Source organism: Heterocephalus glaber, unplaced genomic scaffold (assembly GCF_053883595.1).
Source record: "Heterocephalus glaber isolate CG9 unplaced genomic scaffold, H.glaber_assembly_v1.0 deba00000347, whole genome shotgun sequence".
Lineage (NCBI taxonomy): Eukaryota > Metazoa > Chordata > Mammalia > Rodentia > Bathyergidae > Heterocephalus > Heterocephalus glaber.
Genome location: NW_028258143.1, coordinates 41,340,272 through 41,361,707, shown reverse-complemented (window position 1 = coordinate 41,361,707; position 21,436 = coordinate 41,340,272). Strand labels below are relative to the sequence as shown.

Sequence of the window (21,436 nt, the reverse complement as noted above, 5' to 3'; positions counted from 1 at the left end):
AAAATCCAACAATATGCTGCATACAAGAAACACACTTCATTCAAAAGGAAACTCATAGACTGAAAGTGAAAGGGTGGAAAACAATACTCCATGTGACAGGAACCCCCAAAAAAGCAGGAGTAGCTATCCTCTTGGCACATCAAGTAGATTTCAAACCAACACTGATTAAGAGAGATGAAGAAGGACACTACATCCTTGTAAAGGGAAGAATCCAAGAGGAAGAGATGACAATCATAAATATCTATGCACCAAACACTAGTGCACCCAACTATATAAAACAAATACTAATGGACATGAAAAGTCATATATGCACTAATACAAGAGTAGTGGGGGACCTCAACACCCCACTGTCACAAATAGATAGATCAACTAGACTAAAAATAAGTAATGAAATACTAGAACTCAATCGAACTCTTGAACAAATGAACTTAACAGATGTTTACAGAGTCTTCCACCCCACAAAATCAGAATACACATTCTTCTCAGCTGCACATGGGTCATTCTCCAAAAGAGACCACATACTCGCACATAGAACATGTTTAAGTAAGTGCAAAGGAATTGAAGTTATCCCCTGTATATTATCAGACCATAGTGCGATGAAATTGGAGATCCATAGCAAAAGAAACTCAAAAAATTTCATAAACACGTGAAAATTGAACAACACACTTCTGAATAACCAATGGGTCACAGAGGAAATTGAAGAAGAAATCAGACAGTTCCTTCAATTAAATTACAATGACAATACAACATATCGGAATCTATGGGACACAATGAAAGCAGTCTTATGAGGGAAATTCATAGCAGTGAATATGCATATTAGGAAAACAGAATGAGCCCAATTAACCTGATGCTGAACCTCAAGCTTCTAGAAAAAGAAGAGCAGGACAGCCCCAAAGCTCATACAAGGGAGGAAATTATAAAGATCAGAGGAGAAATCAATGCAATGGAGACTAAGAGAATGATACAAAAAATCAATGAAGCCAAGAGTCGGTTCTTCGAAAGAATCAACAAAGTTGACAAACCTTTAGCCAACCTTGTCAGAAAAAGGAAAGAAAAGGCCCAAATCCATGCAATTAAGGAATGAAAAGGGTGAAATTACAACAGACCCAGCAGAAATCCAGAGGATCATCAAAACCTACTTCCAGAACCTATATGCCAATAAGATGGACAACACAGAAGAAATGGACAGATTCCTAGATACATAGGAATTAACAAAGTTGCACAAAGAAGACCTAAAAATTCGGAACAACCCAGTATCAACCAATGAAATTGAAAATTTAATTAAAAACTTATCAACTAAGAAAAGCCCAGGCCCTGATGCCTTCACTGCTGAATTCTACAAGACATTTAGAGAGGAACTGCTGCCACTATTGTTTAAACTCTTCAATGAAATTGAAAGGGAAGCAATACTCCCAAATTCATTCCTGGAAGCAAGCATCACCTTGATCCCCAAAGCAGAGAAAGACCCAACTGAAAAAGAGAACTATAGGCCAATCTCACTAATGAACATAGATGCAAAAATCCTTAATAAGATAATGGCAAACAGAATGCAGAAGATCATCAAGAAGATCATACACCCTGATCAAGTGGGATTCATCCCAGGGATGCAGGGATGGTTCAATATATGCAAATCAGTCAATGTAATACACTATACCAATAGAGCCAAGGACAAAAACCATATGATTATCTCCATAGATGCAGAAAAAGCATTTGACAAAATCCAAATGCATTTATGATAAAAACCCTCCAAAAAATTGGAATAGATGGTCTCTACCTCAAACTGATAGAAGCCATCTATGAAAAACCAACAGCCAATATCATACTCAATGGTCAAAAACTGAAATCCTTCACACTAAAATCAGGAACAAGACAAGGATGTCTACTATCACCACTCTTCTTCAATATATTTCTGGAAACATTAGCCACGGCAATTAGACAAGAGAAAGAAATAAAAGGAATAAAGATAGGAAATGAAGAAGTCAAATTGTCATTATTTGCAGATGACATGATACTCTATATAGAAGACCCCAAGAACTCCACCAAAAGTCTTCTAGACTTAATAACCAAATTCAGTCAAGTAGCTGGTTGCAAGGTCAACAGACAAAAATCAATAGCTTTCCTCTACACCAATGACAGACTCACTGAGAGAGAAATAGGGCAAATAATTCCTTTCACAATAGCATCCAAAAAACTGAAATATCTAGGAATCATCCCAACGAAAGAAATCAAAGACCTGTTCTCTGAAAACTATGGCACTCTGAAAAGAGAGATTGAAGATGATATCAGAAAATGGACAGACATCCCCTGCTCCTGGGTAGGAAGGATTAATATAGTGAAAATGGCCATACTTCCAAAACTGCTATATAGATTTAATGCAATTCCAATTGAGATCCCAGCAGCATACTTCATAGACCTCGAGAAAACAATCCAAAAATTCATTTGGAGCAAGAAGAGAGCCAGAATACCAAAAGCGATTCTAGGTAACAGAGACATGGCAGGGGATATCACAATCCCCAACCTGCAACTCTACTACAAAGCTACTGTGATAAAAACAGCATGGTACTGGCAAAGAAACAGACTTGAGGACCAGTGGAACAGATTAGAAGATGCAGAAACAACGCCAGACACACTCAGCCATCTCATCTTTGACAAAGGAGCCAAACACCCTCACTGGAGGAAAATGGCCTCTTTAATAAATGGTGCTGGAAAAATTGGGCTTCAACTTGCCAAAGATTAAAACTAGACCTATATCTCTCACCATGCACTAAACTAAAATCAAAATGGATTAAAGATTTAAATATTAAAATAGAAACTCTGAACCAGTTGGAACAGAGGTTAGGTAGAAGTCTTGAAGACATCGGTGTAGGAAAAGATTTTATGAACAAAACCTCAGTTGCCCGTGAACTAGCACAAACAATCCACAAATGGGATCTCTTCTTATTAAAAGGCTTCTGCACAGCAAGAGAAACCACCAGCAGTGTGAACACACAACCCACAGTGTGGGAAAAAATCTTCACCTGCTCTTCCTCAGACAAAGGTTTACTATCTCGAATCTATAAAGAACTTAAAAAGATCAGACCTCCCAAATTTAAAGACCCAATCCAAAAATGGGCATCTGAAATGAACAGACATTTCTCAGACAAAGAAGTAGAAATAGCAAATAAATACAGGAAAAAATGTTCAACATCACTGGTCATTCGAGAGATGCAAATGAAAACAATGCTGAGATTCCACTTCACTCCAGAAAGAATAACTGCTATCATGAAATCAAGCAATAACAAATGCTGGCGGGGCTGTGGGGAAAGAGGAACCCTGCTCCACTGCTGGTGGGAGTGTAGACTGGTGCAAGCACTGTGGAAAGCAGTATGGAGCTACCTCAAAGAACTAGGACTGGAAGTCCCATTTGACCCCGCTATTCCACTGCTGGGGATCTTCCCCAAAGAATTAAAAGAATCATACCACAGTGATATATGTGCGCCCATGTTCATAGCTGCGCAGTTTGTAATAGCTAAAACTTGGAAACAGCCCAAATGCCCATCAACTGGAGGCTGGATAAAGAAAATGTGGTTTTTTAATAAAATGGAGTACTACTCAGCCATAAAAAATAAGAAATTAGAGACATTTATAGCTAAGTGGATGCACATTGAGGTGATACTGTTAAGTGAAATAAATAGGACACATATGTGTAAATACCGAATAGTTTCTCTGGTGTGAGAAACTGAAAGTGTAAATAAGGACTAAATGTATAATAGGTAATGTGAAATAGGAAGAAAAGGGGCAAAGGGGAAGGAAGTGGGAGGGCTAGGGGAAAGGATAGAAGGGAATGGGATTAATATGAGAAAATGGAAAAATAGGAACAAAATCTTTGTAAATAGGCAGGAATGGAGGGGTTGAAGGGAGGGCTGGGCAAGGGTGAAAAATAAGAACCAAGAGAGACTATGTAAAAGTGCAAATTTCCAATGATAAATGTCATTATATTGTATACCTAAAATGTACCAATGATTAGAATGAATAATCGATAACGTAAAATAGGAAGAAAAGGTCCAAAGGGGTAGGGGTAGTGGGAGGGGCAGGGGAATGGAAAGAAGGGAAAGAAAAATGATGAGCAATGGAAAAAATGGAAATAAAGTCTTTGTAAATAGGGAAGGGTGGAGGGCGTGAAGGGAGGGCTAGGAATGGGGAAAAAAATAAGAACCAAGATGCATTATGTAAAGGTACAATTCCCAATGAGAAATGTAATTGTGTTGTATACCTACAATGTACCAATAAAAGAATTTAATAAAACAAAAAAATAAATGCCATTACCTGCAAGATGAAACAAATAAACTTTACTGTCCTAAATAACTATTTGATCAAAGAGAAATAAAAGTACAGTTAAGAAGTGTAAAATAGAGTTAAGGGTGTAGCTCATTGAGCACACATGCTTAGCCTGTGCCAGTCCCGGGTTCAGTACTCAGCACCAAAACCCAAACCAGACAGGACAAAACTGCCTCATCCTTCCAACCAAAACTGTAAAATAATAATAATATGAAAGTGGCATATCTAAAGTTATAAGATATATTCAAAGAAGCACTAAAAATTTCTTAACCTTAAATATTTCCATTGCAAAGTGAGAAAGAATTAAAGATAAATCAAACAGGGCCGAAGATTTATCTCAGTGTTGACACTGCCTGCCTTGCAAGCACAAGGTCCTGAGTTTGATCCTAGGTACCAAAAACCAAACCAAAACAAAACAAAATAAAACACCAAATATTTGACTCACAACTGAGAGAAGTAAAAGTGAAATAGTCTAAAGTGATGTTAATAAAATATTAATAAAGATAAAAGCAAAGACTAATTATTTAAAAAAGAGGAAAAGAGCTAAGTAAAAAGGGATGTGTGTAAGTCATCAACTCTGTGACACATCCCAGAAGGAGAGGGAGAAGAGAGAGGGAGGGGGAGAGGCAGGAGGAGAGGGAGAAAGAACATACATGGACAAAATGAGTAATAAAAAAGGATTATTCATATAGTTATGGAGATGATTTTAGAAATTACAAGACAATACTATTTAAACAATATATTTGAAGAACTTGATGAAAAGAATTGTTTTCAAGCCAAAAAAATATTCAATGGTGTGAGACAATGTCATAAAACTTGAATAGATTGATACATTGAAAAGGCTTTTAAAGAATTACTTCCAGAAGGGGGTGCCAAGTTGTGTTACAGATTTGTTTCTTAAACATTTCAAGGACAGATAAATTTGTTATACTTTTTTTTAGAATATGGATGATTTTGGTATTTTATAATTTCACTTCCTGAAGCTAGCCTAACTTTAATAAGGAAATCCATTAATGATAAATTTCCAGAAAATAAAAATACTGATTAATTTCACTTGTGGCCATGAATGCAAAAGTTCTTAGTAAATTAAGAACATTTTTTTCAGTGTACTTTTTTTTTTTGGTGCTAGGTATTGAAACCAGGGCCTCATACATGCCGAACAAGCACCCGACCTCTGAGTTATGACCCTAGCCCTTGGTGCACATTTTCTTTATGCAAATTGTATACAAGATTACATCAGTTTGGATTCACATCTCTCTATATAAAAATCACATTATAACTACAACTCTACCTTTATTACAGAAATAACCATGAATAAATAGTATGAATTTTGATAACACAGGATTTTTAAAAAAAGGTACTGTTTGTGTCACAGTAGAAGACTATTTTGTCTTAAGTAGAGAAACCACACAGTTGTCTCTAGTGACACCAAAAGATACTGAATATAGTTTATTTGGTTTTTGTTTTTTGGTACTGGGGATCGAACTCAGGACCTTGTGCTTGCCAGGCAGGAGCTGTACCACTGAGCTAAATCCCCAGCCCTGAATATAGTTTAAAATGAAGTCTCTTTTCCCCCTCTTAAATAGGCTTTTAGTAAATTAGAATATTTGGTAGTTATTATTTTATGGTAAGTATATCTGAAACCAATAGCCAACATCATTTTAAAAAATGTTAACCACTAGGGAAATTCTCACCGAGGTCAGGAAGTAGACAAGGTTGACAAGCTCTCTCTTCTGTTATTAAGCCCTGTTCCAGAAATTCTGGCCAGTGTGGTGAGACAAAGAAAGGAGGAGACAAATTTATTTATTTCCCATCTGGGTATCACATGTGAATTACTCAAAATAATTTAGAAAAATAAGAGACCAATAAAATAGCTTGATGAAAGACAAAATTATAAAATCAAGAGGCTAGCAGTAATTGCTTAGAAAATACAGTAGAAAGAATATCCTATCAAGATAAAACCCTACTATACACACAAGAGGACAAAGTATATCGGGCTACATTTTAAAATAAATAAAGAAGTTACGTTTAGTGCATGGCCTTAATGCATGGAAAGACATGGAATGTTCACAGACAGAAAGGTTCTATATTATAAAGGGTGATCAATTCACTCACATTAGTGCATGTTTCATGAAATGTCAACAGGAAATTTATTTCAGGGGAATTTAACAAATTTGTTTGGAATCATCCAGTTAATCATCTCTTTCATGATTATACATGTTTAAGACTAACACCTGGACATTGCTATGGGCTCCAGTTGGCTGGTGGGCAGGAATCTCAGGAAGGTTGGACCAAAAATAAGGCTCCATATCCTACCAGAGGCATGCTAGGGTTTCAATCATACACCCGAAAGTGTGCCCTGGAGGCAGTGATGACAGGGTGGACAAAGGAGAAAGGAAACAGCTTCTAGGAATGATGTGGTTATTCTGTGGCCTTAGTGAAGTCAACTTCTTTTTCTCTATAATATTGCAGCTTAGGAAAGACAACCTCCAAATACTGTTTTAATATTATAAGACTGTAGCACAGTGATAAGAGAGAGCTATGGAAAAAGAAGCAATATGAATTTATATTTAAGGCCTTCCTGGCTCTGCCATTTAAGAGTCGGAAGATCCTCTGATCATTTTTCTTCAGCAAGGTCTCAATAAATGATAGCTATCGCTATAACAATACTGATAATGGATTTTGATGTTCAAGCTTTCTGGACTATTAATGTTCCTAGGCTTATTCTTAAGACAATACTAAAAAATACTAACATTCATTTTTGATTGTGAAAATAAAAGGACCAGTTGGTAATAGAGCAAGACTAGATTACTATAGTTCTGTAAGTTTAAATGTTCTAAAATGGGAATTACAGAGTTGTATATAAAGTTAATACTTTCATGGAGTGAAATATTCATTATCATGTGTTTTTTGTGAAGTAGAAAAGTACTAAACTTGAGTTAATGTTTGAATAGGTACACTGGATCAGTCAGAATTAATTTTTAAAAATAAAACCCAAAAACCTGAATACATACAATATTAATTTACTTTTCAACCTAGTAAGTTATACACAACTTTACTTAAGCCAAATATTTTTCAATCTTACATTATGTTATAAAATCACTCAATGGAGAAGGCTTATATTACAGACATAAACTTTAAAAACTCATTTCAATTAGAGTCATATCAATTAAATTTTTTCTGCCGATTGAGCAAGAAAGTAAAAAGATTGTAGCATTTTAACTTTTCCTTGGGGTTGGCTTTTTTTAAGGCCAAATTTCAAACTATGACAGTGAATACAAAGGCATTCTTGAATCCTGTCATAAAGTTTAGCAAATGCAGGAATGGAACAAATCTGCAATATTTAAGACATCCAGGACACCTTGTTAGGCTGGGAATCAGTAGGAACTAATAAAATTTGATTACCTCTTTTCCAGGTGTCAAGTCTTCCTTCACAGATTATTTTTCTTTAAGGATGTAGGCAGTTCCACTTTCTGGAAGCTTTGTTCAGCCTTTGCCAATGCCACCCAAACTGTCCTTTGCTCTCCCTTGTGTTGAACTGGGAACTTCCACTGAGAAATCCCCTGTCTTGAAACTTCCTTATTTGTAGCTATCAACAGCCAATCGTTGGTAAGGTATTGAAATGAAGCAAAAACTACCAGAAAATGTTCTGTAAACCACCTATGACTGTAACTCCGACTTCCTTTTGAAGCAAAAATACTTTAACTTGAATAGTTAAGGCATTTTAACAAAAAGCTAGAAATTGAAAACACAAAAATATTTTTGGGTTAAGCATATTTTCACGTAAGGCAATTTAAAAGTAAGTTTATTTGACAAATGGTTTTTAAATCACTTTTTGACCTAAACAATACATTTATAAACTGCAGGAGAAGTACAAACCTGAGTACAGTCCTTGCTCCATGGCTTACAGAAGTCATTGGATGATATCTAATAAAAACAAGAATAAGGTTTTTGCTGGATTCCAGAGCCTGATCTCAGGTACTCAGAAGAGGGGGAATGCAAGGAAAGTTCCTAAGACAGCTTTCCTGCTATGAGAACTAAGGTTCACTGTTCATGTAGATGAGTATATATTCTAGCACACTAGGGGGATACTTTACAAATGCATGTATTTCTCTCAGGCTACTTGGAGCAAAACATCAAGTTTCATGTGCAAATAGAAGGCGGCATGTACACCACAGACATTTCTCTTTGTTATAAAATTTTAGAGTTGGAAATATGCTTAGACACTGTCTGTTCCATTTCCTTTTTATTACAGTTGAGGAAACAGGAGAAGGTAAATGCTCAATGTCACAAAGAAAGTTAAAAGCAATGCTCAGATTACAATCTGAGTCTTTTGCATCTGACTTTTTTTTTTGGTATTATGATTTTGGTATATCAAGTTATTTGAACTGGAAAAGGAGTGAAGCAATTGAATAATCTCCTTGTTCAGCTCCTGCATGGTCCAGATGAGAAGTAGAAGTAGGCCTCACCCAAAGTTCCACTGGGTAAAAGGGCTAGAATTTATAGCTTTATTGTTTAGTCCAGTTTCTTTTCTACTTTGAAACACTGCCTTCTCTTAAATTATATCTTAGATAAATCTGAGATACTCCTACTTATGACAGAATTATTCTATAAAAATAATTTGAGAAGTATCTAATACGCTGAATAATCTTGTGAATAAAAATGTTCCTTTTACTCATTGAATATATAATTATTAAATTTTTTTTCAGGTCCATGTGTTTGTAATTGTCTTACTGATGAAATATCAAACATTAAATGGAAAAATAAGACCTATTTAATGCTGCAAACATAGCAAAACATAACAACACAACAAAAAAGTGAGATAGCTACTGGCAAAAGGAAAATTTACTTAAGATTTTACATTTTTGAAGTATCAGGGTTTTCTTTCTCTCCTTTCTTTCTTTCTTTCTCTCTCTCTCTTTTCCTTTTTCCTTCCTTCCTTCCTTCCTTCCCTCTCCCTCCCTCCCTCCCTCCCTTCCTTCCTTCCTTCCTTCCTGCTCTTCTCTTAAGAAATACTCCTTTCTTTGGTCTTTCTGTCCCTTCCTTCCACGTATTTACTTTGCCAATTGAGCTTAGCAGACACTCAAGTTCCTCAAGGACTGACTATTCCCAAGGATGTTGGCCTCAACCTGGTGAGGTATTGCTTGAGAGAGGCTCCTGAAGCCACGACAGAGAAGCTAAAGATACTTTTTGAAGAAATTCTGTCTGAATACATGGATTTTTTTGGAGTGGGGGGATAACCAGGGATCGAACTTGGGAACTTGCAATTTTGAGACAGGCAGTGGCACCACTGAGCTAAATCCCTGGCCCTAAATACGTGGAATTTAAAACGAATGCCACCGACCAGCTTAGGGTTTAGGTAAAGAATGGGAAGCAGACGGATTTCTCTTTAAAAAATCTTTTTGTCTCTAGTGGTTCCTTTTCCTACTCCCTGCCACCACTCCACATTCTTGTTCTTCTCAAAGTCATAAACCAAGGGGACTAGGGCTGATAGAAATACAGAAATTACTAGACAAAAGGAAGGAGAAAACAGGTATCAAGCCAGGATTCACCGTTTAGAGCACAGTGACCAGTGCGGTAGGAGGAGCGGGGTGTCGGGGAGTAAAAGTCAGATTACTGTTTAGGCAGACATGTATGGCCAAGGAGGCTGCTAATCAAAAAATGAGGACAGCACTGCCATGAGACAGCAGGGTTCTTGGTGCAGGTCTGGGTGGAAGGCCTTCCTAAGTAAAAGCCTCTGTAGCGGTGTCTTCTGGAGAAAGTGGAGAGCAAGACAGCCAGGTCTCTTGATTGCTGAGTGGGACTCAGGAATATGCTCCTTCCTGTAGGAGAGAGGCACAGGTAGTTGTGGCCAAGAAGCTAGTTAGGCAGTTTGGTTGCATGGGGTGAGTGTTTGAGCAACTTGGTTCAGATGATCAAAATAGGCACCTGTAGGATGCATCCTTGCTCCAGGCATGGTGTCGGTGGGAGCAGCAAAACTACCTAGATTGTCTCTGCTGGTGGGGTGGTGCTACAGGATTTTGATGGCCATAACAAAATGGCCATAACAGCTTGGATCTAAGATGTGAGGTCCCTTTATAAGTAGAGGACTTGGACCTGCAGGGGAGGTGGGTATTTTTTTTTCTTCTACCTCCTCAACCTCTAGGAACTATGCCCTAGGGAGAATACTGATATTACTGATTTTCAACTTAACATAAACTTACGCCAAAGTGTTGCTTCCTTAGTGGGGATACTTGCATTTTATGTCTTAATTTTAGAATTGAATGGAATTTTTGGTTATAGTGACTGGATCGTGGAAGCAAAAAGGAGGGTGGGGTAGGGGAAATGTCTTTACTCCTCATGATTCTTAAACTGTAATCTAAGTTAATGATTAGTGTTCTGTTGGTAAGGACATGTAGTTGGTATGTTTGCTCAATTATTTGTTTAATAGACATTTATAACCTATTATGTGTTAGGTTCTTTGTTGGGTGCAGGAGTTGCTAAAATGCTTTGCCTGTTTTTGAAGAGCTCATGATCTGAAGGAAGAGACACATGCAAACATTTTATTCTGCTCAGTGACAAAAATGAAAGTAGAAATACATACGAGGTCTTGTGTGGGCAGAGAGGCAGTTCTTAGGAGTAGGGCTACATATGATGAGATGCCTACATATCCAGGAAGTGAACAAGTAAAAGGATCCAGGATTGAAAATTTATTTTATACCCCTTTCTATTCTCAATGAATTTATTCTGAATTCTTTCAAGTTAAACTTTGGCTTTTTGCTTGTTTCCATGTGTTTATAAGTAAAGATTTTCTAAAAATCTCAATTTTTAACATTATAGAGGATTTTTAAAATAGTTTTGGTGGTAGATACCATTTTAATGTTTTTTGAACCTATCCTTAAAAAATCAATCTGTAAGGTATAGATTAAGAAGTACCCTAGGCCTACTATTTTTGAGAATAGGAATCAAAACAAGATCCTGGATTTCCCAATACTCTGTCCCAATTACATAACTGTTATGTATTTTTGGCTATCAACAAAAGGATGCAATGATATATGATGAAACAAATGTTGATAGATTCAAAATAAAAAAAAATCTTGACAAACTCAAATAATAAGCAGATGCCAACATAAAGTTTAACAGGAATATTTATAACATTGTTTGGTTATTGCTTTTCTTCCTACTATCATCCCACAAATAAGCAAACAAACAAATGATAATAACAACAACAAACAGAAAAAAAATCTCATGAGCCAGAAAGGATTGCTGAGATACAACTTAGTACTAGTCATGTAAAATTGGCTTTATTATAGTGCAGTTGTCATGTCTGCTATCATGTGCTTGAGGGTGGATTCTCTCATTAACTGATAACAGAATTTTAGGGAGAAGTTAAAAACAATTCGGATATTTTTTCTACCATTATATTACTTTTTACCATGTGTTTTGGAAGCTTACAGCCTGACAAGAAATTAATGAACTGAGACTATACCACCTCTAATCACTGTTCAGCACCTACCAGTGCTGTCTTAGGATGGACATTTAAGAACAGTACAATTGAAAACAGCAAGAAGATGATACAGAAAAGCAGGGAAAAGAGGGTGATGTAAAAGGTGCTTTTATTGAGAACTGGAGGAGCAAATTATACTTGCTGCCTCTTCTCAAGTGCCAATTTAGGAAAATAGGACAGCCTTGGAGCACATTCAATACCATTACTCAAGGAAAGTGACAGTGCACATTTTGTTTCTGAAGGTTTACTCATCCTTCATGTTTCCCTGTTTCTAATTTGCTATGTATAGTTTAGTAGGTTTTACAGAAAATCCATGATACTTTCTGTAGGGTACAAGGTAAAATATCTGGGTTTCCATAAATATCTGTAAATTGACAGAATTTCATCACAGAAAGAAGCATCTTACCACTGAAGAGTCTGTTTCAGGTATTATACATTTTACTTTCTCTTTTAGTGGCCAAGGCAGCAATACATTTGATTTATTACCAAATAACCCTTTTATCTCAATCTAGGTACTGGATTTCTCCTGTATAATGTTAATGAGAACCACCAACCAAAACAAGTTGTCTCACAGGTATTTTCTTTTTATACTGAGAAACCTGGAAAGGTAGTTTCGATATTAGGATAAAATAGAAATTACTGGCCTTCATTTATGGATTTTCAGGGTTTACAAATGATACCAAACAAATTTGTATTTCCTAAAATATATTTCTTCTGGATTTATAAATTCATGAAATCGAAAGTGCTATGAGACACCTAAGGTCATCGATAATTTTCTTTGTGAGCACACACAGTACAGTAATTTAGTACTGACATAGTGTAGAATATTAGCAGGATTAATAGTTCATGATTATAATTTTCTATACATAAAGAGATTAAAAAAATACGTTAGCTCATCTGTAACCTCCAAAGCACAATGGCAGACAGAAATTAGAAGAAGAGAAAAGCACAAGAGACAGGATAATCCATGAACTCTGGGCTTTTCTATGACTTTAATAATAAAATAAGTCAGACTCTCAATGAGATCTGACCTTTGAAAACTGCTTAGCTTGACTCCAAGGAGATGTTGGGAGGATTAACCAGCTAAAGCTTGCAGAGTGCTTTCAAGGTTGTGTGTTATTCATTTTGTGGTTCACTATTTAAGTTCCTTTTTACTTTGTATTTAGCAGGATGCCAGATCGATGATGAAAGATTCAAAAACACAAGTTCCAAGAAAAATCACAGCTATTGTTTGGGAGGAAAGATTGGGGTAGCGCTAGAAGTGTAGGAGTAATTCTGTGTGGGAGCATGCTATTCTGTAAATAGGCTGGTTGAATCCTTTACTTCAAAGAAGAGGAAACTGAGACACGAAAAGATTAATTGATTTTCTCAATATTAAACAGCTGACTGATGGTGCTGACAGATTTTCAGTGGCATTGAGGACAAAGTCCTTGATCATCTCTGGCTTTGTGTTCTAGAGATGCTATTAAGGTTTGGAAGCTGAATGGGAAGTGATTGGAGAGATTTTTCTAATTATTATACTGGTAAAAGGGCCTGGGTGCTTTGCCTCTTCTGTCATTGGGTTTCAGATTTTTTTTTAAATCTTTAGCAACATATAAGCTTTATTTTCTCTTGCCAAATGTGCCATTTACTTGTAGTTACTCCTCATTTAATGACTGTTTGGACTTACAACCTGTCTCTTTTTTGGTAGAGTCTGTACATCTTGTTTATAAGACCTTCAATGTCTTCTTTGTGTACAGCACACCTTGTTTATATAGTACTGTAATTTTTGCCGACTGTACTATACAGTACCACACTGCAGTTTTGTGTTCTGTTATACATTATAGTACTGTATATAAGAGTTATGCGAATAAAAGCAAAGCCATCAAGTTGGAGTTTCCTTTGACGATTTCTTTGTTCCGAATATTGCAATGTTACATACTATACATAATACCTCATTTGGTGACTAATTCAGTTAATGACCCAGTTGTGCGACTGGAATTTGGTCATTAAACAAGGAGTGTCTGTATAAAACTCTAATGGTTCTAAGGGGCTTTATTTATTTATTTATTTATTTATTTATTTATTTATTTATTTTATTATTTTTTTTCTAAGGGGCTTTTAACTGTAAAAGATCCCATCCTTTCTCTTTAGCCATTCCTTCAAATATCTGGTGCAGTGCAGCCTCAGCGATCACCTGAGCTCTAGCTTACCTCTGTGCTTCTGGTATGAATGAACAGCTTACCTCTGCCCCTCACTGAATCATACTCCTTTCTCTCTTTTAAGGCTTTAGTCATGAGTTGTTTTGTCCCTATATCCCTCATCCTGACAATTAATCCCACTTCCCCCACTACTTCTATGGTCCATGCAGGATAAACACCTGAGCCTCTGGGTTGGCAGCCAGAGAACACACTAACCTGCTGTTAAGTCCAAAATGTCCCCCGCAAGTGTTTGCTCCTTGGTTTCAAGTTGGCTTAGTAACAATAGGAAGGATACTGAGATCAACAAAAGGAGGCACCTTGAAACCGAATGACAGAGCAACCTGGGGAAAATTTAGGTTATTAACATCAAAGATCTGCTTCAGAGAATGGGAATCATATGCTCGTATATACATGTATGCTTCTTGGGCTGATTTATGAAGAAAATAGTTATTTTCAATCAATTTTTCAAGCTGAGACTGAATGTCAGAAATTTTAGACCAGGAAAAGTCAAACTCACTTAATGGAACCTTGGATTGCTTCAAGCAACAAAGGAAACCCAACTCTTCTGGGCATAAAATGGGCAAGGCACGCCCTCTTTCATTTAGGCCTCTGGCTGTTTTACCCACATGATGAATATATTCCTTAGGGTCATCTGGAGGGTCATACTGAACAATCCAGTGGACCTCAGGAATATCCAGTCCTCTTGCTGCCATGTCTGTACACAACAATATCCCTGAATCTGCATTTCAGAACTGGAAGAATGTCGTTGTATGCTTATTTTGCTTCTTCTTTCCGCGAATGGCCAAGACAGGCAAATCAATGTGGTTCAGCAACTTGTAGTGGTATTTCACAGACATACAGGATGAAAAGAAGACCATGAGTTTCTTCTTTTGGTTCTTCTTAAGGAATGTAAAGAGCAGAAGGAATCTCTTCTCAGAGGGACAAACAACATATCCCTGCTCAAGACCATCCACTGTGGCATTAATTTTGTCATCATCCCCACCAACATATAATGGCTCTCTTTTCAAAGAAATCCTTGCTAGGTCTTCAACTTTTCGAGCTTGTGTGGCAGAAAAGAGTATGGTCTGTCTGCGTATTGGCAGAAGTTTAATAATTTGCTTTAATTCTTCTTCAAAGCCAACATTCAAGATGTGATCTGCCTCACCAATAACCAGACACTGTAGGCTTTTATACATAAACCCTGGGGTACTTTGCCTATGGTCCAGGAGGTGGCCTGGTGTGGCCACGATAATGTTGATTCCATTAGCAAGTTTCTGTGCTTCAGCAGATCTGTTACTGCCACCCATGATCAACCTGTATGTGTGAACGTGGTGAGTCATCAGCTCCTTAAGAACACCAAAAGTCTGCATGGCCAGTTCTCTAGTAGGTGACAGAATAAGGGCCCGTGTTCCATTCCTGGGCATGAACTTTAGCTTAACAATGAGTTCAATCACAGGAATGAGAAATGAGAGGGTCTTGCCACTACCTGTTTTTTGCAGCTGCTAAAAGACCCCTGCCTTCCAGAAGTGGTCTAATACTTTTATGTTGAATTTCAGTCATGTTTGTGAAACCCATTTCTTTTATTGCCTTCAGAGTATTTTCATTGACAAGATTAGTTAGTGAAGCAAAAGAAGTATCCTCAAAAGCTCCTGTCAGTCCCAGGGGCAGGCTGGGTACTTCACCATCACCTTCCTCACCATTTGATTTCCCCACACCATATTCTGTTTGTTCATGAGTCTTGGTGCTTTCTTCAGTTTTTGCTTTTTTTTTTTTTTTCGTATCAGGCCCAGCATCATTCATCATTTTCTTCTTCTTCTTTTTCTTTTTCGATTCTGAATCAGGAGACGGTGTTACTGCTCCTCCATTGGTTAATATGGTAGATTTCTGGGGGGACTTTTGAACTTTGACATTTTCCGCTGTTTCTTCAGTCTCATTTCCATCTGAGCTTCAATAAACCCATGTTCAGAGAATGTTTTAGAGATTTTTAAAAAACTTTTCTACTCTCCTTGCTCCTTCAGGTTTATCTCCATTTTGAGCTTCTGACAAGCTTGAATTAACAGACTGTTTTTAGGGATTTCTTAACTTTCCCAGTTTCTTCAGGCACATCCCTGTTTTGAGCATCTGATGAGCCCACGTTTACACAATGTTTTAGAGATTTCTTAACTTTCCCTGTTTCTTCAGGCACATCTCCACTTTGAACTTTGGACAAGCCCACATTCACTGAACGTTTTAGGGATTTTTTTAACTTTTCCTCCAACTGTTGCTGTTTGTATGGGCACATTGCCATTTTGTGTTTCTGACAGGCTCACATTTGAGGCTCCCTGTAGCTTTAGGTTCCGCTGCCACAATTTGAGGTTCCACTTCTTGACCTTCTTGCGCAGGAGTTCCATCTGCAAGTGCGAGATACTGGCAGAGAGACTGGGTTTCAGATTTTAAACATTGTTTGAATGAAAAAAAAATCTAGGAACACTTCTTTCCCATGTCATTCATTTAATCATTAGTTCTTCATTCTTCAGGTGCTATATGCTGATCACCTTTGAGGAGAAGAATCCATAGAGCCGGGCTCAGTGGCTCTCTCTGTGGTGGCATGTAGGAGGAACGTAAAGCCACCTATTTGTTGAGAGACAATGTACAGAAAAGTTAAGCACACAAGTGCTGGCATACTGAATAGGGTCCACATCCTGACTCCACCCTTGACTAACTTGCTTAAACTTTTGGTGACTTTTCCAATTGAATGAATTAGAATATGTAAAGCATTTAAAACCTGGAGACATGGTGAGACTACATAAAGAGGATTTTATTGTTGTTTATTCCTTGCTATATTTTTCTTCACTGTCTCAGTGAAATCATAAATGTGAATTAATACAAATGTTGCAGAGAAACTAAATGGAAGGAAATTAAATTATTTAAACAAACCATTTTTTGTCTACGCCACATCTATGTTGCCTTTTCCTCTTCCCCTTGAAATGTTGTATGTTTTGGGATGCTAATTCTACCCACTTTCTGTGGTAAGGTAGGATAGTTTAAACCCATCACTCCATTACATTTTTCTGGCCTTTGCTATTGACTTAAGGAGAAGCAATGAGTACATGAAAAAGTGTTCAGCATCTTTGACCATTAGAGAAATGCAAATCAAAACAATATTGAGATTTCACATTACTCCAGAAAGAATGGTTATCATCAAACACTTAAAAAACAACACATGTTGGTAAGGTTGTAGGGGAAAAGGAACCCTCCTACATTGTTGGTGAGAATGTAAACTATACAGCCACTATGGAAAGCAGTATGGAGATTCCTCTAAAAGGTAAAAATAAATATTCCATCTTATCCAGGTATCCCTCCTCTGCCTATCTTCCTGGAAATTAAAGATATATTACAGTGATACATACATGCCTATGTTTATAGCAGCACAACTTATAATTGATAGGTCTTGGAAGTTACCTCTGTGCTCATCAACAGATGAATGGATAAAGAAAATGTATATATTCACAAGGGAGTACTACTCAGTTAGAAAGAAGGATAAATTTGAGTCATTTGTAGGAAAATGGATGCATCTTGATACTATAATTCAAAGTGAATTTTTTTTTCTAGGTGAAATATTTAGGACATAGAAGGTTAACTATTTAATTTTGTTTTTTTGTTTTTTGGTACCAGGGATCGAACTAGGACCTTGTACTTGGGAGAGAGGTGGCAGCACCACTCAGCTAAATCCCCAGCCCTTAATGGTTTAATTTATATGAGAACCTTGAAGTATAATAAAGAGTAAAATAAAAGATAGATAATAGAAAACAGGCAGATAGACTTTGTGGAGATGGGAAGGGAGTCTGACACTGGGGGAAGATAGGAGGGAGGGGAGGGAAAAGCAAAGTAAAAAAGGATCAAGATGCAATATGTATATGTACCAATTCTCCACAATGAATTAATACTCATTATGTATTTTAAACATATACTAATAAAAATTCAGAAAAAATAAATACCCTCTGTGAAGAAGCCATCAGGTGACAGGTACTGGCCCTAGGTACTGATCTTTACCCTATGAGACAGATGTGATTCTCATTGCTTACCACTCAAAGTGTGGGACACTGAATACCATGTGTAATGCATCATGACTGCAGATCTTATGCTTCTATATCTCCTGTTTGTGGCCTATTTTGTGCTAATATTTTTGCAGAAAAATGTTCCTCTTTCTGGCCCTCTCCAGGTAAATTTCAGAGTAAGCACAGAAGATACCATTTTGGTACAACAATATTGATACTTGATACTTGCTTGAGGTCTTTGTATATTTAGATTTGAATTTTTAGTTTGCTTAAGGCTTTTATTTTTCTTTGAAGATTTAATATGAGAATTTACCTTTCTAGGATTTGAATGCTCACTGCTTTTTTATTGCATTTATTGCAATCAAGATACTAGGCTTACTTGAAATAGCTGAGCTTGGCAGAAGGTCAAATGATTTCTCTGGTTCTTTACATACTTTGGGTTTTTATCTTATGTATTTATTTAGGCATTGGAGATTGAAACCAGGGCCTTCACATTATGCTACATCCCAGCCCTTTTTATTTTTATTTTGAGGCAGGGTCTCCCTAAGTCACTAAGTTGCCCGTGCTGGGCTTGAACTTTAGAACCTCCTTCCTCAGCTTCCCGGAGTGCTGGGATTATAGGTATGAACCACCACACCTGGCTGGGCTTTTAAATAAGTGCTTTAAGAGTTTATTCTTCAGGAATGAAGGTCTTTCCTTCCCAAGATCTCCCACATCGTACAAGCATCCCGCATAATTCCAGGTCCAATCAAAAGGCAAAAACCATTACTTACTAATTTGGACAAGGAAAGTTCAACATAAAAAATTAGAATTATTAACTGTACCAGATGATGTTCTATAAAGAGGTAAACATAACCCAAAAGAATTCCTTGGTATGCTAAGGAGGTACATAAACAAGGAACAAATGTGACAAAGAATATTGCCCCCCAAGCCTGAAATTCAGACTAGGTTGGGAAAAGTGTGGCCGTGAACCACTGGATTGCAGTAAAGTTTGCTTGGTTGCCCAAGCCAGAACACATCCACAGAGGCTAGGAGGCTGTAAACAGTCCTTCAAAGTGCAGACAGGTGAGGGCTGGGAAGCTGACTTCAGGAGCAGCACCTGTGTGGTTCTTTGGGAAGCTGTCCATCCATAGGGTTACTATTGAAATTGGATGAGAAGCCATGCATGCATGTGCCACTACAACTTGGGGGTAAATGTTCCTAGATAAATCCCACATGTGAGAAAGCGGCAGCCATGACACAGGAACAAGATACAAATGGAAAGCAGTTGAATCAGGAAGGAAAGCCCTGTTCAGGAAGGAAGTAGCCCTTTTGTAGTGCTACTTCAGCTCCCCATACTGAGGAAGCTTGACACTAGGCTCACTGCAAAGGAGAAATATTCCAGTGTTCCAGCTCCATTTTTGCAGACAATTAAAAATGGCTTTGAATCAGGGAAGAAGTACATTTTTAGTGGCACACTTTTGACTACAGGGGATTATTTTTCATTATGCCCTGTTATTGTTCAATGGTAGCTTTCACTTAAATATATTAGCTATATTACTTGAGAGTCAGTGAAACTGACATTAACGTAAAACATCTTTTCAGGTGTAGTCTCCACCCGAGGTGAATCTTCATGGACTGATGTCTGAAATAGGTGAGCCCTTATTTGTAACAGAAGACTTTGTCCCCAGTTAAAATGTAACTATCTCATGAAGGAGAACTATTATACAGCGATTACACTGAAAGGTAATTGAAGGCATAATTGAAGGCGCTAAAGCCTCCCAAGAGACTGAGGGGACAGTGGCTGACACTCTTTATCTTAATCACTATTCCTTTTTGAAATTTTCTACAAATGTATGAAACTTTTGATGAGCTGGGAGAGTATTTTCTCTTCTAGCCTCAGAAACATGGCTAAAGCTTTGACTGCAATACTCCTTTCTGAACATATGCTTCTAATGAGAAAAAATTTACTTGTCTTTATATAGGCAAAACCCCCTGATATTTCTAACATAGAAGGCACTAAGAGAACTTCAAACTTTATGTGGTACAAGGTTTGAAGAGCAAGTTCATTTTTTCTTCTGGAAAAATGGTAATATTTAAAAAATTATGATGAATTAATGTCTAATTTGACTTTTAAGGTTATTTTAAAATTTGATAGAAGGTTTAAGTGTCATGGCTCATACCTATAATCCTAGCACTGTGGGAGGCTGAGACAGGAGGATTGCAATTTTGAGCTCAGCCCAGGCAACTCAGTGATTTTGTCAGACATTATCTTAAAATAAAAAAATTTGAGAGTAGGAAAAATTTATTGAGAGAAAGATAGCTTCTGTCTAAGAGAGATAGAAGGGAGACCAGAAAGTGGGTTGCCCCCAAATTAAAAAAATTTAAAAAGGGTTTGGGATATAGCTTAATGTGAAAGTCTTGGATTCAATCCTTACTACCATACATAAAAAATTGTTGGAGGTATACTTTAGAAAATTTGTGCAATTATATAACTTGCATAACATTTAAACTAATAAGCATAAAGTCCTCTTCCTCCTCCCTAAACCTGGCTGGTAGATGTTTCATAGGTCTCCCATAACAAAATACCAGAGCCTGGGTGGCTTAAACAATGGGAATTTATTTATCACATTTTTGAGGGTTGGAAATCCAAGATCTAGGTGCCAACAGAGTGGGTTTCTTCTCAGGGCCATAAGGAAAGGAACTGTTTCAGGCTTCTCTCCTTGCCTTGCAGATGACTATCCTCTTGCTACCACTTCACGTGGTTGTTTTCTGTGCAGGCATGCCCCTGATGTCTTGTATCTAAATTTCCTCTTCCTATAAGGACACCAGTCTTATTGAATTACACAGAGAAAGTTCACTATGCTGATTTCTCTTTGGGTAACTCCACTATAAGCTTATTAGGATTTGTCATTTTGCCTCTTTTGATTTGGGGGCTTGAAGTTCTGGATCAGGTTTTTGTGCAACTCCTTAAAAATTCATATATTACATAGGGTCTTAATAATTTTCTCTGCACCAAGACTTCAGCTGACAAGCAGAAACAACAAGAAAGTTCTACTTATATTGCTACCTGTACATATCAGTACTTTTACTAGAGACAATTTCAACACTATGTTTAGATCCTGTATATAATAGAATCTATGTATAACAGAATAAGATAGTTTAATGTATGGATTGGTTTTCTCAAAATGTTTCAATCAGCAGAATTAGATCAGTTTGTTGTTTAGTATTAGCCTTACAGACTTCCATTATTCTTTTTTTTTTTTTGGTACCGGGGATTGAACTCTGTCTGGATCTTGCACTTGTGAGGCAGGTGGTGGAACCACTGAGCTAAATCCCCGGCCTTCAGACTTCCATTATTCTTTCAGGATGGTTCCTCAAGGTAAGAAATGGGTAGGCGGGGGAAATAAGAGTCATTTTGTAGGCTAGAAAAACAG

At 37.1% G+C, this 21,436-nt stretch overlaps 1 protein-coding gene and 1 pseudogene across 2 annotated transcripts in view; both read right to left on the bottom strand.

Moving 5' to 3' along the window:
- The window catches only part of Tank (TRAF family member associated NFKB activator), a 100,816-nt gene extending 92,944 nt beyond the window's left edge, over positions 1-7,872 (bottom strand). Inside the window, exon 1 of one of the 2 annotated variants that reach the window (XM_087199381.1) lies at positions 7,723-7,872. The gene's annotated coding sequence lies outside the window, so the exon portion shown is untranslated. The remainder of the gene's footprint in view (positions 1-7,722) is intronic. The other variant, XM_021265691.2, reaches the window with a different exon arrangement.
- Positions 7,873-14,246: 6,374 nt separating this feature from the next.
- On the bottom strand, positions 14,247-16,382 carry LOC101715277 (ATP-dependent RNA helicase DDX18 pseudogene; annotated as a pseudogene).
- Positions 16,383-21,436: the final 5,054 nt, after the last annotated feature.